Source organism: Bos javanicus, chromosome 23 (genome assembly GCF_032452875.1).
Source record: "Bos javanicus breed banteng chromosome 23, ARS-OSU_banteng_1.0, whole genome shotgun sequence".
Lineage (NCBI taxonomy): Eukaryota > Metazoa > Chordata > Mammalia > Artiodactyla > Bovidae > Bos > Bos javanicus.
This window is the reverse complement of record NC_083890.1, coordinates 51,651,209-51,667,301: the sequence shown is the minus strand read 5'-3', so window position 1 is coordinate 51,667,301 and position 16,093 is coordinate 51,651,209. Positions and strand designations below refer to the sequence as shown.

Sequence of the window (16,093 nt, the reverse complement as noted above, 5' to 3'; positions counted from 1 at the left end):
CTGAAGCGACTTAGCAGCAGCAGCAGCAGCAGCAGCAGCACCCTGCATTGGCAGGTGTATTTCAAACCACTGGACCACCAGGGAAGTCCTTAATACAGACTTTAAACCACAATTTTTGGACTTCCCTGGTGCTCCAGTGGCTAAGAATCTGCCTGGCAACGCAGGAAACATGGGTTTTATCCCTGGTCAGGGAACTAAGATCCCATATGCCTCGGAGCAACTAAGCCATGAGCCACAACTAGAGAGTTCATGTACTGCAACTTAGATTGGATGCAACCAACCAAGCAAACCACCAAGCAAACCACCAAGCAACTAAACAAACAACTAATCAACCAACCAACTAAACAAACAAACAAGCAACTAAACAACCAAATAAACAACCAATCAACCAACAAACCAACCAACCAACTAAACAAACAAGCAACTAAATAACCAAACAAACAACTAACCAAACAAGCAAACAACCAAACAAATAACCAATTAAGCAACTAACTAACCAAACAACTAACCAACCAACCAAACAACCAACTAAATAACCAACCAACCAACCAAGCTTCTAAACAACCAACCAACCAACCAACTAAACAAATAAGCAACTAAATAACCAAACAACTAACCAAACAAATAACCAATTAAGCAACTAAACAACCAACCAACCAACCAAACCACCAGGCAACTAAACAAACTAATCAACCAACCAACCAAACAACCAAACAAGCAACTAAACAACCAAACAATAAAACAACTAATCAACCAACCAACCAAACCAACCTAGCATCTAAACAACCAACCAACCAACCAACTAAACAAACAAACAAGCAACTAAACAACCAACCAACCAACTAAACAAACAACCAATCAACCAACAAACCAACCAACCAACTAAACAACCAAGCAACTAAACAACCAAACAATAAAACAACTAATCAACCAACCAACCAAACAACCAACCAACTAAACAAACAAACAAGCAACTAAACAACCAACCAACCAACCAACCAAGCAACTAAACAACCAATCAATCAACCAAGCATATAAACAACCAAACAAACAAGCAACTAAATAACCAAACAACTAACCAAACAACCAACCAACTAAATAACCAGCCAAACAACCAACCAATCAACAAACCAACAACAAATAAGCGAACAATCAAACAACCAAATAACCAACCAAACAACTAAAAAACCAACCAACCAACTAACCAATCAACCAAACAAACCAATTAACAACCAACCAACCAAACAAGCAACCAACCAACACACCAAACAAGCAAATATTTACAAGAAAACAAACCACAACTTTACATCAAAATATGACTTTGCAAAAATATATACATTTGGAAGCTACTAGAAAAGGTCCAGGCTTCCCTGCTAGCTCAGCTGGTAAAGAGTCTGTCTGCAATATGGGAGACCCAGTTCGATTCCTGGATCAGGAAGATCCCCTGGAGTAGGGATTGGCTATCCACTCCAGTATTCTTGGGCTTCCCTGGTGGCTCAGATGGTAAAGAATCAGCCTGCAAAGCAGGAGACCTGGATTCAGTTTCTGGGTTGGGAAGAGCCCCTGGAAAAGGGCATGGCAACCCACTCCAGTGTTCTGGCCTGGAGAATCCCCATGGACAGAGGAGTCTGGTGGGCTACTTTGGTGTCGCAAAGAATCGGACACGACTGAGCACAGCATAGCACAGCAAAGTTTAGACGTGCAGGCAGAAAGCACACTACACCTGCCAGTATGCAGACAGAGGACTGATGCCATGTCATGGGTTTTCCCATCGCCTGGCGTATCACGTGAAATAAAGGAACTGAGTAAAGCAGCAGCGGCCAACTCTTCTGAGTCTCCCACTCGCCAGTTGACAGTGACAGAGACACACCAGCAGTGATTGCAATACTAAAAGTGGCCCCCCAATCCATCATATTCCTTAAACTAAGTGGTGGTTTGAGGAGTCGGTTTTCCACACAAGCAAAACCATGTTTCTACTGTGTATACTCAGGGCTGCGTGCAGCACAGAAGTGTGCTCACACACATGCAGGAATTACTAGAAACGCGGACTATATTGAGTACAAATTTCACTTTTCAGTTATGCTTGGATAAATTCCAGACACTAAAAAGTCAGAAGCAGGCTGAATATATACTGAAACCAATACCCAATTCACACACTAGATTAGATTCTCATTGTAATGGACATCTGATATAATCCATGAGAACACAAATCTTCTGGCAATTCTCTTTAGAGAATCTTGCACAGTTTGATTTGGATTAAAATTTGAGCACAGAGTTCCTCACAAACATAAACCGCCTAAATTCACAAAACAGTGACTCAGAGGAGCGGTAGCAAGGGCATGATGACAGGGTCCCAGAGGGTGCTCGGCCTTTGGAGAGCAAATTCAGCTGAGAAGTCCTCGCAAGTAGTAAGCCGCCTGGCAGGATTTTGGTTTTTTTCCCCCAACTAATTCACAGAATTTTTAGGAATAAAATCACATAAAGAAATATGATGCAGAGTGAATGTTTTTAAGTGCACCGTCTCCCTATAAAGAACATTCCACCTGGTCCTGATGGTGGGATGAGTGTCCTCAGAGAGCAGACCTTGCAAATTCTGTGTCCTCTGCCCTCCCCGCCATGTGTTACCACCTTAGGACAAGGTGGAAAGCCAGCCACCTACAAGCCAGAAAGAGAGCTCTCACCAAACCCAACCAGGTTGACACCTTGATCTTGGATTTCTAACCTTCAGAACTATGAGAAAATAAATTTCTATTGTTTAAGCCACCCAGATGATGCTATTTGGTTATGAGGGGCCAGGCTAAGCCAACTCCTAAAATTAGTCATTAACTTGAACAATTTCTCTATCAATTTTGGGATTTTCCTTTGTGCACAGTCATTTTGTTGCTCAGTCAGTAAGGGGTGTCCCACTCTTTACAACCCCATGGACTGCAGCATGCCAGGCTTCCCTGGCCTTCACTCTCTCCCAGAGTTTGCTCACACTCCTGTCCATTGAGTCAGTGATGCCATCCAACCATCTCATCCTCTGTCGCCCCCTTCTCCTCCTGCCTTCAATCTTTCCCAGCATCAGGGTCTTTTCTAATGAGTTGGCTCTTCTCCTCAGGTGATCAAAGTACTGGAGCTTCAGCATCAGTCCTTCCAATGAATATTCAGGGTTGATTTCCTTTTGGATGGACTAGTCTGATCTCCTTGCTATCCAAGGGACCCTCAAGAGTCTTCTCCAGGACCCCAGTTCGAAAGCATCATTTCTTCGTTTCTCAGCCTTCGCTATGGTCAAACTCTCACATCCATGCATGACTACTGGAAACACCATAGCTTTGACTATATGCATTTTTGCTGGCAAAGTGATGTCTTTGTTTTTTCATATGCCATCTAGGTTTGTCATAGCTCTCCTTCCAAAGAGCAAATGTCTTTTAATTTCATGACTGCAGTCACCGTCCTCAGTGATTTTGGACCTAAGAAAAGAAAATATGTCATTGTTTCCACTTTTTCCCCATCTATTTGCTATGAAGTGATGGGACCAGATGCCATAGTTTTTGGAATGTTGAGTTTTAAGCAAACTTTTTCACTCTCCTTTTTCACTTTTATCAAGAGATCCTTTAGTTTCTCTTAACTTTCTGCCATTAGAGTGATATCATATTTGAGGTTGTTGATATTTCAGTCTTGGTTCCAGTTTGTGATTCATCCAGCCCAGGATTTCACATGATGTACTCTGCACATAAGTTAAATAGAGTGACAATATACAGTTTTAACACATTCCTTTCCCAATTTTGAACCAGTCTGTTGTTCTATATATTGTTCTAACTGTTGCTTCTTGATCTGTATACAGGTTTCTCAGGAGACAGGTAAGGTGGTCTGGTATTCCTACAGTTTATTGTGATCCACATAATCAAAGATTTTTGTATAGTCAATGAAGCAGAAGTAGATGTTTTTCTGGAATTCCCTTGCTTTCTCTATGATCCAACAAATGTTGGAAATTTGATTTCTGGTTCCTCTGCCTTTTCTAAACTCAACATGTACATCTGGAAGTTCTTGGTTCACATACTGCTTAACCCTGGCTTTACGGACTTTGAGCATGACCTTCCTAGCACACGGAATGAACACAACTGTGCAGCAGTCGGAGCGTTCCCTGGCACTGCCCTTCTTTGGGACTGTGATAAACACTGACCTCTTCCAGTCCTGTGGCCACTGCTGAGTTTCCCAAATTTGCTGACATATTGAGTGCAGCACTTTAACAGCATCATCTTTTAGGATTTGAAATAGCTCAGCTGGAATTCCCTCACCTCCACTAGCTTTGTTCATAGTGATGCTTCCTAGGGCCCATTTGACTTCACATTCCAGGATGTCTGACTCTAGATGAGTGACCACACGATTATGGTTATCCAGGTCATTAAGACCTTTGTTGTAAATTTCTTCTGTGTATTCTTACCACCTCTCCTTAAGCTCTTCTGCTTCTGTTTGGTCCTTACCATTTCTGTCCTTTATCATGCCCATCCTTGCATGAAATGTTCCCTTGCTATCTCCAGTTTTCTTGATGAGATCTCTAGTCTTTCCCATTCTATTGTTTTCCTCTACTTCTTTGCAGTACTCATTTAAGAAGGCCTAATTTCTCCTTGTTATTCTCTGGAACTCTGCATTCAGCTGGGTATATCTTTCCCTTTCTCCCTTGCTTTCTGCTTGTCTTCTTTCCTCAGCTGTGTGTACAGCCTCTTCAGACAACCACTTTGCCACCACACATTTCTTTCTCTTTGGGATGGTTTTTGTGACTACCTCCTGTACAATGTTACAAACCTCTATCCATAGTTCTTCAGGCATTCCGCCTAGCGGATCTAATCCCTTGAATCTATTTGTCACTTTCACTGTATAATCACAAGGGATTCGATTGAGGTCATACCTGTATGCCCTACCAGTTTTCCCTACTTTCTTCTATTTAAGCTTGAGTTTTTCAATCAGGAACTGATGATCTGAGCCACAGTCAGCTCCAGGTCTTGGTTTTGTTGACTCTACAGAGCTTCTCCATCTTCTCCACCTGTAAATAATAAGGGATATTTCCTCCTTTCCAAACTTCTATTTTAAGTTCTTCTTTTGGTTTACATATTCGCCTAATCGCATCAGATCTGTGCCCCATCAGGAGGTCAAATGGATACGTGCTGAAAGCAGCGTCCTCATACCCACATCAGAAGTATCTTCATGATTAAGCACAACTGTTTTTGCACACCTTTTAAACCACACAGTGCTAGGCACACTAACACCCCCACCCCCACCAGGTTCCTCTGTCCATGGGATGGTCCAGGCAACAACACTGGAGTGGGTTGCCGTGCCCTCCTCCAGGGGACTGTCCTGACCCAGGGTTCGAACACACGTCTCTCATGTCTCCTGCACTGGCAGGCAGGTTCTTTACCACTAGCGCCACCTGGGAAGCCCCACTTATACTACTTACGTTAGCTTCTACTGATTCCTACAGTGAGGTGGGAGGGTGCCGCTCCTTTTGTGTTCCCCGGAAGAAACTGACGCCATGTAACCCGACCTAAGTGCATATCAAGCCATGTGATATATTACTTGCTTGGCTCAAGTGAGTTAATCTTGTTGTTCAGTTCTATATATATATATATATATATATATATAGTCTGCTTCTAGTAATTATAAGAAAAGTAGGCTAAAATCTCCTACTATGTCTGCGTGAACTCCAGGAGTTGGTGATGGATAGGGAGACCTGGCGTGCTGTGATTCATGGGGTCGCAAAGAGTCGGACACGACTGCGCGACTGATCTGATCTGATCTGATGGTTAAAATTTGTCTACTTCCCCATTTACTTAGTCAAGTTCTGCAATTGTTATACTATTTCATACTATACAATTTTATACTATAGCTTGACTTAGGTTGCTAAGTGTGGACATATATAGAATTGTTATCACTTCTTGGGGACACAACCTTTATCATTATAAAGGTAATTTATCTGTAACAGTGCTTTGCTTTAAAGTCTCCTTTTTTTTTTTTTTTTATCATATTTAGAGAGACTTCCCCAAAGAAGCTATATCCAAGTTCGGAGTTAAAAGAGGAGAAAGAATCTATTAGGAGTAGATTCCAGACAGCAAGAAGAAGGTCCTAAAAGCAGGAGAAAATATGGCTCTTTTAAGGAACTGAAGAATCTTTGGTTATCTAAAATCTGCTTATAAGAACACAACCTCTACCCTATACCCCTCCCTTGCTGGCCACCCAAGTCCTAGCTTTGTTCCAGTATTCACTGTGCTGTGTGGTCAGGAAACACATGGTCTAGTCTGGGAAGGTAAATCATGGTTGCTGCTTACCAATTATGATAATTCCATTTCTATGATCAAGGAGATATGAGGAAACACCAGGAAAAGGTTTTCCCCTCTAATAACACATTCATGGAAGGAAACCTGGACGTCTGGAGCTATAGCAACCATTTTGTGACAATGAGGGGACTCACCCTAGGACCAAGCTAATGTGATAAGGCTGCTGGACCAAAAAGATGGAAGGAGCATCTATCCACAGTGACCCCAGTGACCTGGCCCTGTGCCCAGACTTCCTGTTATGCAAGTTTAAAACCTCTGCATTGTTTAGGGGACTTTTGGTTGGGCTTTCTGCTCTTTAGAGCAGAAGCATCCTGTTATACCACCTCTTGATATTTTTATCTCCAGTTTTAAATGACAATAGATTGCTGAAAAATAGCTAATTTCAAAATGGAATAATCTTTGTAAGAGAATATATTTTTTACTTTTCCCCCAAACATTGATATAAGTATATATTTCATGACAGTCTAAAATATTGATAAATTTAATTTTTAAAACATTACCATTCTATAATCCTTAAAAACTAATGGTATTACAGGTATTCTTTTTGAAAATAAAGTTCCCAGGTCTGGCCACGATAAGGTAAAAATACAAAGAATTAAGAAATAACCCATAAAAATGAATAAAGTTTAGTTCCACAAACACACACACATTTACATATAGATGTAGGATAGCATTAGGCATTTCATAAGAGTCTGGGCTCTACTGGACTTTTCTGTGATTTTCAACAAATTAGGAAATACAAAAACAAATTTAAATTTCTTAATTTTTCATATCCTTTTATAGACACCAGATTAAATACTTGTATCAAAGTAGTTCAAATTTGAGGAAAGTATAGAAGAAAGTGGTGTACATTTCTAAGTCAATAACATACTTATTCAGCAGACTAAAAGTGCACATAATTTTAAGAAATAAGAAATTAAACATGCTGAGAAAATTAATTTCTAGGTTTAACATGACCAAGCCCCCCCCCCAAAAAAAACCCACATTTATTTCATTTTATAATCACAGCATAACTCAAATTAAAATGTTTCTATCGATGAATGTGCTGTGCTGTGCTTAGTTGCTCAGTCGTGTCCAACTCTTTGTGACCCCGTGGACTGCAGCCCACCAGGCTCCTCTGTCCATGGGGATTCTCCAGGCCTGAATACTGGAGTGGGTTGCCATGCCCTCCTCCAGGAGATCTTCCCAACCCAGGGATCGAACCCAGGTCTTCCACATTGCAGGGGGATTCTTTACCATCTGAGCCACCAGGAAAGCCCAAATCAGTAGGGTAGTAGCCCCACGACTGAACCCGCATCTCTAACATCTCCTGCATTGTCAGGTGGGTTCTTTACTACTAGCACCTTGCACTGCCAATTATCAAAGCAAAATCATCAGAGTGCCTTTTTTCTATAATTAAACATAGAATTTAAACAAGAGTTAATTACTTATATTTCTGTCCTCCATTCATAAATCACTTCACTAATCAAAGCGCTTATACTTGATTTGTAAAAACTAGCATCTTCTTATTTATTAGCAAAGCAAAAGTTTCCATATAGTAAAAAAAATTTCTATTTCTCCAAGAAACATACCAAATGTGCTCATTCAGAATTCAGAATAAATTATACTCACGAAAGAAACCAAAATGCAAAAAGAGTACATTCAGTTATCACGCAAAGTGAAGCAATAGCTCTAAACCTCCATTCTAACATGTTAAAAAACAGAAGTCATTGTTCTTCCCAAGCAAAATATAACCTTCACACATCTTCATCACAAGAAACATTTGTGATTATTAAAATGTAAGTAGTCCAGAAGAAGCCTCTGACAAAAGAAGAAAAAATGCCTGTTTTTCTGAACTGCCTGCAGATAATAACTACAAACCTCGGACAACACAACACCACTGCCAAGATATTTAAGAGCATCCCAGTGAAGAGTCTGGAGAGGAGATGATACTCAAGTGACTTTCCTGCTTTTCGTGAACTTTAGCCTGAGGGCAGGCTCCCACGTGGACCAAACAGAGGCAGCAACATGAAGAAACAAAGGACTAAGTTTAGGGCAACAGCAGCAACTGGGGATGAGGTTGGCAGGGATGGGTGACTCCAGTAAAGACAGACAAGAAGATGGCATGCCCATCTGTGTGTGAACTGTGCCCAAACCTCTAGCTGACCCGGACACCAGGACAGAACTGAAAGAAACGACGGTGACTGGAGCTACTGCCCACACTCAAACCACTGCTGCCAGCTTGAGTCAGCCAATCTTTGCCAAAGAAAAAAATCAACACCATTAGGAGGGATGCAATGTGTCTCAGAAATGAGAACCTGCGCCATCTCAAAAGGTAAGATAATCAAGGAAGGCTGATACCGAGATAATCCTGGATGTCAGCATGAGCTGCGACTGCCACCCACATCGTGGACACTTGAAAAAGCACGCTCAGGATGGATAAAAAGAATCTCATCAGAGAAAGAGAACTTTTAAAAAAGAAGGAAAAAAGAACCAAATGAAAGTCCTAGAACTGAAAAGCATCTTACTGAAATGAAATGGACTTACCAGCAGACAGGTGATGACAGAGAAGGCTGAGGAGAGCTGGAGACACGGCAGAGGGAACTATGGACCCTGAGGATGAAGTTCCTGAACAAAATGATACGAACGTAGGGATCTACAGAATAATACTAAAACATCCGTGTAACTGAGCTCCCGAGAGAAAGAAAAAGAGTGCAGAAAAAATAAATTTCCCCATCAGGGCAAAAGTCATTACGCCACAGATTCGTAAAGGTCACCAACACCAAGCAGACAAATACAAAGACAAGCACGCAGAGACAGTCGGTCTACCCACGGAAAGCGGACAATGGAGACCTGCCCAACTGTCCCCTGGCTCACTGCTGGCAGCTGGCAGCCCTGCTGCTCGCATGTCCGCATACAGCCTGGTACCTGCACTGGCCAGGGCTCCAGCCCGCCACCCACGCTGCTGCTGAGGCGGCACCAAGCCACGACCAGCCCAGCTGCCTGCAGGACACTGCATGTCCCCCTCGCACACCCCACGACTCTCACCGCCAGCCCCCCACACCCAGGTGAGAAAGCGCTCTGAGGCAGAAGTAGAAGAGAAATTTAATGTTCTCTAATTTCTGAGGTGACGGTAAAGGCAGGCAGAGTATTATAAGCACGGGAAGAGTTTTCAAACACGGTCGCCTGGAGGCACCAGGAGTCCTGGCCCCCAGAGAGTCTCTGGGGCATCTCAAGGCCTCCCTGGTGTCACCAGAAAGGAATCTGGGTGTGGGGGGTGGGGTGGAGAAGCTGAGTCCCAGCCCACACGTCCAGGGGGAGACCGACACCCTCTGGAGGGCTGGCGCTTCCCTGACGCGGTCGTGTGGATCCAACGTGCCCCCGGCATTCGAACCCCTGGCCTGCTCCCGGCAGGAGAAGAGTAGCTGCAGAGGCTCCGCGTCCCCCTGCCGGCGATGGCCCATTACACACGCCCTCCTGCCCGGTGTCTGGACGAAGCCAACAGAGAGCACCAGGTGAGAACACAGAACTACACAGAACTACTATTTTCTTTGAATTTGAGACAGGTTGAAAAGCTGATCATTAATATGAAAAATATTATTAAATATATCATGGTTTTGTTTGTAATTTCATTATCATTCCCTTTCTAGAAATGATAAATATTATTAAATATATCATGGTTTTGTTTGTAATTTCATTATCATTCCCTTTCTAGAAATGATAGAAAGGGAAAATCATTTCTTTGGGAAAGCTTAAAAATGCACTACTGCTCAAATCCTATGGTGGGAGGAGACTGTACTTCATCCCTGAATAGTTTTTAAGTTCATCAACCCCAGATACATGATAAATAATTCTGACAGAACAAAGCTTAGAGGCAAGGACCTAAAAATCTTATAGAATAAAAAGTATGAATTACATTAAAAATGGAAATAGAATTGGTCCATTTTCAGCACTGGTATTACAGTCTGTCTTTTGAATTTTTTAATTTATAAAATAAGCTTTCTAATTGAAATGATAATAAATAATACAACCACACTTTCAAAATAAAAGAACAAAAAGTACATCAGCGAATACGAGCCTCCCTCACTCTCACGTGACTACTGGGTCACTCACTAGTTTGCAATTTTCTGAACTGCTCTCTGGTCAATAAACTATAGGGGACATGATGACATAAACACCCTCATTTCACAGATGGAAAATTAACAGAGGTCACACAACCACTCCCGCGAACACAAGTACTGCTTGTGCGTCCTGCCTTCCAGACCCCAGGGCTCCCTGCCCCCTGTGGTCATCTCAACCACCGCCCAAATGGCCCTCATCGGGCCAAGGGAGAGGCCTCCACCAGGGCCACCCCTCCTCAAGTCTCCAACAGGAAGCGATCTTAATGATCTGTATCTTACTTTCAGGTTTTTGTTAAACACTGGTGAAAAACTAACAGCCAAACAAAATGAAGCCAGATTCTAAGCTCCGTGACCGCTTAAAGCATCTTCACCACTTTACTGAAAAAGCATGAACTGAGCAGCTACAATGGGCCACATCCAGCTGTGCCCACGACCCAGTCCCCGAGCTTCAGGTGGCAAGGCACTAGCGTCGTCTCCAGAACCGGTCAGGAGCACGTGTCTAAAACCTGTACTGAGAGATCCAAGAGCAGTAATCAGCTGGAACAGAAAGACTGCGGTTTAAATTCCCAGCATCAACGTCCTCGAGTGAAGCAGCAAGTTTCCCAGACTCCGTTTTCTCACCTATAAAATGAAGACAGAACACGCTCCTGTGAAGGCAGAGCTATCACACACAAAGCCTGCACCTCTGGGTCTGCTTCAGGGTCTGCTTCAGGTCAGATCCTAGGAACATGGTGTTCATCCCATGAGCCACAGACACGAGCCCAGGACCAGATGACAGGGGACAGAGCCTCTGTCTGACCACTGATCATCCCCCGGCAGAGCACAGTGCAGTGAACTTAAAACACCGAGGACGCATCTTTTCTGACTGGAAGGAAGGAAGCAAGAGTGTTTAACAGACCTCGAAGTCGGCATCAGCCTTAACTTCTGCATCAGCTCCTGCTCTAAGAACAGATACTCAATCATCAATAAGGAAGATCTTTAACTTCTTAAAGAATAAGTCACTTGTCTAAAGTGCTAGACATTCCTTGCAAGTTTTTTTTTTTTTTAATTTGCAAGTAAACACATATCCATCCTTGAAATTCAAAAGGCCCCAAACCCAAAATGCACAAGTCCTCACAAACACAACCACGACAGCTGTGTTTCTCATAATGGGAAACTACGTGAACACAAACGAAGACAAACACCACACGTGGTTCTAGTAGTGCAAATGAAACCAAACTACGTAACTATTAACACGTAAAACGCCCACCCTACAGCTGAAACCTCCTTTAAGGCTCTGGCAGGCACGTTTCAAGCTCAATAAAGGCGCCTCCTGCCACGAGGGCAGCCAGGAACATGCGAGTCGAACACAATCCCAAGGGAACAAAGCGTGTGGAGCCCAGCGTTTCAGCGGCCCTGAATAATACCCCACCTGTCGTTAGGTCAAACGATTTGGCCCACTTCCATAAAGGAACAAAAGACACTTTTGTTGCAGTCGGGGAAGCTGTTTGAAGGTGAGAAGTACTCTGAGTGGTTAGAAAAGAGCCAGCAATAAATAAACCTTGTTTCTGCCCCTCACCTTACTGCTCAGAAATAGCTATGAATTAACAGATGTTACCAGCTGAGCTACATACCCAGATGATAGACGAATTGAGTGATATAAATAGGGACCTACAAATAAAGATATGGAGAATGAATAATTAACGACAGACCACGTGGAAAAGCGATCTCACGAATTTAGAACGTCAACAAATAGCACCTAATGAAACGGTTTTCAAAACACAAAGAGGAGATCTCATATTTTCCATCACCTGAAAAGTAGATCTGGTCATAAATTATGTTTTTGCACATCAAACGGATGCTAAAAGGTAACTCAAGCTCAGGGAACCTCTAGAGCAGTCTACATCTTTAAACATTATCAGTTAACAATCACAATCGTATACCTGTAATTATTGTATTTTTCAGTTTGTCAAAATTGAGTCAAAGTATTTCGGAAGGAGGATAAAAGGTAGCAAGGCTGAGAGATGAAAAGAAACAGGCAGAGGAGAAGCTGATGTTCCTCCAGATGTCAAGTCTGTCTTCCTCTTTCCTGGGCCCGGGTCGCCTGCTCCCATGCCGCCCGCTGGCACCTCTTTCTGGCCCCATTCCCCCTTTCCCGCCGGGGGGTCCTAGGGGTCCAGCCCCGGCGCCGGCACACCAGGGGCGGAGGCTCCGCGCTGGGTAGTGCAGCTGGCATGAAAGCAGGGGCTCAGGCCTCCCCAGCTTCCAGGAAGGGCAGGCAACTCCACGGTGGGCTGTCCTTCGGGAGCCCCAGGGCACGCCACTTGCAGGGCACCCTCGCTGGAGGAGGAGGCCTTCGAAGCACTGCACTCACATTCCTATAAACCTCACAACAACCCTCGGGAGGCCATACCACTGTTACTTCTGTGTACAGATTAGGAGACAGGCACGCAGAGATCAGGGACTTGTTAAAAATCACAAATGCTGTGGTATAAACCATTTGTGAGAAGTCTTCTGATACCTACTGAATTACTGAAGGACATGGAGGTGGCAGGACATGTCACCCCAAAATATGCCACTTTGGCTCAAGGATTATTTTGAGCCAAAGGTACTGGAAGAACAGCAGAAGAAGGGAGGGTACCCTGACCTCTACCTTCTGTCCTGGGAGCAGGAAGGAAACCCCCACGTGAAAGATGCCCTCACGATGCCCAAGGACAGACACTGTGGCCCGCAGACAACTGGGTGGAGGCCGAGGGCTGGGGACGCAGCCCAGGGGCCGCTGCTCCCCACGTGCTCCGGCTGCATCTCCACCACGTGTCTCTGCTCACCCTGTGTGTGAACCCGGGCCTCGCATGTCTCTAGGTCTGCAGGGCCTGCGGGGCCCCCAGGACAGGCCCCCGTCTGCACACTGTCCTCCTGTTCGTCTGTCTGTGTCAGCTTAACTCTCAAGCCCAGCTCCCACCCTGAGGGGGTGGAGTCCTGCCTTCCCTACAGTGCAAATCTCATAATAAATGGATGACAGGAAAGCAAACCAAATTCAAAATAGTAAAATTCTAAATTCATGAAGAATCCAGGCCCTTGAAGAGAAGACAGCTGTGGGGCTCTCATGTCTCTGGGTTTCTGAGCGGGCCAGGAAACCAAGCAATCAAACAATTCAAATAGCTTCTGGATCAAAATAAGGAAGAGAAAATGTAACATCTGACATACACGATGATATAAATTTCCACCTCCAGGAAAGCAGAGAAATGACTTGAGAGCAGTTAAGCTGTTAATGTGTTCAAGACCAGAGAAGTTGGGTCTCTTCAGGGTGGTGTAAAAAATCTAAAGGGCTAAAGAGAGGTCAGGCCACCCAAGGCGAGGAATCCTTGCCGGATCAGGGCGGTGTCTGCACTCGGGGCGCTCAGCGGCCAGCCTGCCTGAGCAGAAGGACAGGGTGCCCAGGGGAGGGCGGGCACCTGGAGAAGGACGAGGAGTGGGCAAGGTGGCCCCGGGACCTGGTGCACACCGGGCGAGGGAGGAGGAAAGACTTGGGTTTAAAAGAGAAAAGTTCTTCTCCGCTTCTCCAGAATTAAGACTTGTAAGTGTCCCATGCACGTCTCAATTTAACACACACACAAATTCTCCAAGATAAAAAAGGGCTCAACTGGTAAAGAATCCGCCTGCAATGCAGGAGACCCTGGCTTGATTCCTGGGTCAGGAAGATCCCCTGGAGAAGGGATAGGCTACCGACTCCAGTATTCTTGGGCTTCCCTGGTGGCTCAGCTGGTAAATAATCCGCCTGCCTGCAATACGGGAGACCTGGGTTTGATCCCTGGGTTGGGAAGATCCCCTGGAGAAGGGAAAGGCTACCCACTCCAGTATTCTGGCCGGGAGAATTCCATGGACTAGTTCATGGGGTCCCAAAGAATCGGACACAACTGAGAGACTTTCACTTTCACAATATCAGGGACTGTATGTAGAGTCGAAAGCCTGTAACTAGAAAAGTCTATCATATTGTAGATTGCACCTCCCTTGAAACACCAGTGGCCTCCATAGTCTAGGCACTGAAGAATGTTTGATGAGAAATGTATCTACTCTGTTCACCTGGGACAGGAAGCTCAGATTCTACCTCGTTAAGCACGTGACTTACAGCACTCACAGTGTGACACTGTAACCACTGTACTCACAGCACGAACAACGCGCTGCAGCCGCTCAAGCCAGGCCCGCAGAGGGCACAGGGGCGCGAGGGCGCGGCTGCAGCCGGGAGCCAAGATGACGCGGGAGGGCCTCTCCCGCCACGTCGTCTCTGAAGAGGCGGTCGCTGTGTGAGTAAAAGCATATTTGCCGTCAGCAGGCAGCAGGCAGCGTCCCCGGCCACCACCTCACGCTGCTCGGAAACAGGCTCAAGGCTCAGCAAGTTAATCTGGAAAGGCGTGGCTCTGGCGCTGTTACCCACAATTCAAGCAGAGGCAGTCTTTATACCTGACACTGATTCTACTGCCATAAAGCTAAGAGATTCTACAGAGAGATGGAAAGTAAAGAAAAAGTATCGATACCTGCAAGCATCTTTGTTTATTTCCAGTCCTTTTGGCACAAGCGCCTACATCATCATGGTGCGTCTCAAGTGCTATATCCTTTTCCATCATCGTCTTGTGTTACAGAAAACTACAGCATCCAAGACCACATCTGGGCACTCACATGGGGAGGTCCCGCACCCCACGCCCCACACTGGCTGCGGGGATGAGAGGAGCCGGTCACACAGACTGTCTGCCTGCCAAGTCCCGGGACGGGGCCGGATGGATGCTGAGACCCCAGGGGAGGAGGCTGGTCCACGGCCCAGGCCTCGTGTCCAGACGTCCGCCCAGGGCCCATGTGGAGACACTGCTGGGGACCCAGGAGCACAGGACGCGTGGTCCAGCCTGCATCCTGGACCGTGTTTGTGCTGTGCATGAAGCTGAGGGGCATTTTCTCAGAATAATGCATTTAAAGATACAAAGAAAACTACAATTACAAAAGTAAAATTACAAAGGAAACAAGTTCCGTATGATAAGGTAACATATGTCCTTGGTTTAGGACCTAGCCTTGTGATGAAGGAAGACACTAATGTGGAGGCTGGAAAGATAGTAAACTAAAATCATAAAATATAATGAGTTGATATAATAATCATAAATTAATCATAAAATAAATAAAATAAAATAACCCAAATCACATTTTTATATATGCTCATAGACATCGTTAACACTATGGCCCCTCTAAAGAGGCTAATGGAGGGAAGGACAGGCCAGGCCAGAAGTCAGACACCTCAGAGGCTGCTCTGAGGTCTCCCCAGGATCCCCCCATCAGAGGCATCCGTGGCCCCCCATCCAAGGTCTCCCTGGGCCCCCCCATCAGAGGCGTCTGTGGCCCCCCATCTGAGGTCTCCCTGGGCCCCCCATCCTAGGAGTGCCTGGGCACCCCCATCCTTCTCCCCCACCCCTCCTCCTCTGCTCCCTCCACTAACTCCCCTGCTGGTGTCTGACACCACATGCAAAGCAGGCATGGCAGATCCAAACCTCATGGACACACCGTGGCAGCCTCAGCACCGACCCTCTCATTCACATCGCCCAGGACCACACATCACCTTCCTCTAAACAGCTCCCTCGGCCACAGACAACAGATGCCTGCCAAGCGGGGACCAAGCTCCCTGTCTTCTCCAGCACCTTCCTGCATCCTGTCGCACAC

General features: G+C 45.2%; 1 protein-coding gene across 2 annotated transcripts in view; it reads right to left on the bottom strand.

Annotated features, from left to right (window-relative positions):
• The window catches only part of GMDS (GDP-mannose 4,6-dehydratase), a 433,555-nt gene that overhangs the window by 283,724 nt on the left and 133,738 nt on the right, over window positions 1–16,093 (bottom strand). The window lies entirely within an intron of this gene.